We start from the raw sequence: 2,221 nt of genomic DNA, 5'->3' as shown, positions 1-2,221 counted from the left end.
AATTAGCTCTTAAGTCTGATTATGGATTTGATCTCATCCGAGCTTGAATCTTGTTGACCATATGTGCGGGCTTAAAAGTTCTCTAAGATGTTTGGAAGACGTTAGGTCTGTGTCTTTTGTTCTAGTGTCTAGTTGTTTGCTAGGGACTAGCAAAGCTTAAGTATGGGGGTATTTGATAGGAGCATAATTATGCGATATTAATAACGTTAACCTCTATACTTTCTTTGTTAGTTAGTGTATTTTCTCGTTATTTACATTGTTTACTTGTTTTATAGGTATTTTGAGCAAAGAATGAGAAAAGAAGTAAAAGAGGGATTGAAAGGCAAAATCGGCAAATCTGCCTGTGCAGATCAGTCAACTTCGACAGATCACTGAGACCAGCTCACAATGATCCAGAGGATGATCTTTATATTGATGGAAAGCTTCAGATTTCTAGTTTCCATATCTTTTTACGGCTTGTCAATACCATTTTTCTAGAAGAAGTTATGGCCGATTTAGTACAAGAAGGTCAGGCTGCGCGTGAATCTGAGGTTGAACGGGAATTTATGTTTTGAAGCCCAAATCACACCGAAAAGCCCGAGGACGAGTTTTTGCATCATATTCTGACTTAATGGGCGATGTGAATGGTTGGAATAAGTCATCAAGTTCAAGAGCCAATAGGAAAACTCCACATAAGCACGTGAGCCCTAATTCTTTTAGGTTTTGGATTTCCTACACAATAGAAAGATGAAGGCAACCTCTAAGTATATAAAAGGAGATAAATCTGCAGCAGCTCTGGGCTTCTCTTCCCGGCTCTCTCCCCTCTCTCTCTACTGCAACTTCTTATTTTTCTCTTTAGCTTGTTTTTGTTTTTCTTTCTATGAGAAACTAACTCTTTTGTTAGGGGTTGTTGAAGCCCCAAATTATGATTGTAAACTTATTATGACTTTCAATTAGTTTTGTTTATCTATTGGATGAGAATCTAATTTCTATCTTCACATTGATGATTCCTTTGCATGTTTTCTTTGGTGCGCAACTTAGATTGCATGTTTAGGATTCTATTGCTAAGAATGATCATTGCCTGTGCCTTGTTTCGAGGGTTCCGTTGAGAGTTCTAGAGTAGTAAATCGTCTATAAGGCGAGTGATTAGGTTCCTAGATTAATTGAGACGCGTCGTACTCATGATGTCTTGTGATGTCTCGTTTTTCTTAATCTTAATGATTTCTATGTGTTAAATCTAGAGTTGCGTCAACCTAGGTTGCATTTTAGAAAATAGGTTAGGTGTTGAGCGTCTCTCACCTAGCATACAAGTAAGGAAGAACAATAGGTTAATTCAGGCGTTGGGTTAACTTGAGCATCTTCATCCATAGATAAAGGAAATTAGGTTGAACATGATTAGTTTACTTGATTGATTGGTGGTGGATGCAATTCCTCTAATTAACTTGTTTTATCTTTGATTTTCAAAACCCTAAATCAAGTCTTTTTATTTTCGGAGTCGTTCAGTGTTTCGTTTTTATTTAATTAGTTCGTCAACCAAAACATCTTCAAAAATTATCAAACTTTGTCAGTAGTTAGTTTATCATGTCTAGAGTCTGTCTGTAAATTTTCGTGACATTTAGAATAGTTTAGAGTCTTCTGCCAGTCAGATCTTTATAACTGGACAGTTTAGGTTTATTTTGTTTTGAGTCTTTAGATTAGTGATTAGACCACAATCTCTTGCGGGAACGATCCCTACTTACCTATACTATTTTCGACATTCTTGTAGGGTTAAATTATAGACATTTTTGTGCATCTATTTAGGTGTATAGAAATAGCTTATCAGCGGGTCTTATTTGGCCTCCTGCTTAGCCTTTATCGTAAAAGGGATGGAAAAAGTTGGTTTTCTTTGCTATATTTAGACGTTCTATTGCTAAAGGGGACCTGAATCTCAGCCCTTGGCTTTCGCTTTGGTTGCTCTTACTATTAAGGCAACTCCAACCATTGGGTGCCATACCAGAACTGGGCTAAAAATGAGACTTTTCATCTCCAACGGGCCAATTTAGGGGGATCTGGTTCTGGAATTATAGGACTTGGCCCTAAACCAAGTCTCATATATGAGACTTTTTCAGAACCAAGACCCGTGTACAGTATGCTGGGGCCACAAGTTGGGTTGTGGCAGCCCAAGGCCGGACGAAACGCGCCAGAGAAGAAGAAGATGCTGACGCGCTGGGCTGGAGGGAAGAGAAGAGCTACATGCGCGCGT

This window comes from Rosa chinensis, chromosome 2, assembly GCF_002994745.2.
Source record: "Rosa chinensis cultivar Old Blush chromosome 2, RchiOBHm-V2, whole genome shotgun sequence".
NCBI lineage: Eukaryota > Viridiplantae > Streptophyta > Magnoliopsida > Rosales > Rosaceae > Rosa > Rosa chinensis.
Note: the sequence above shows the minus strand (reverse complement) of the source record.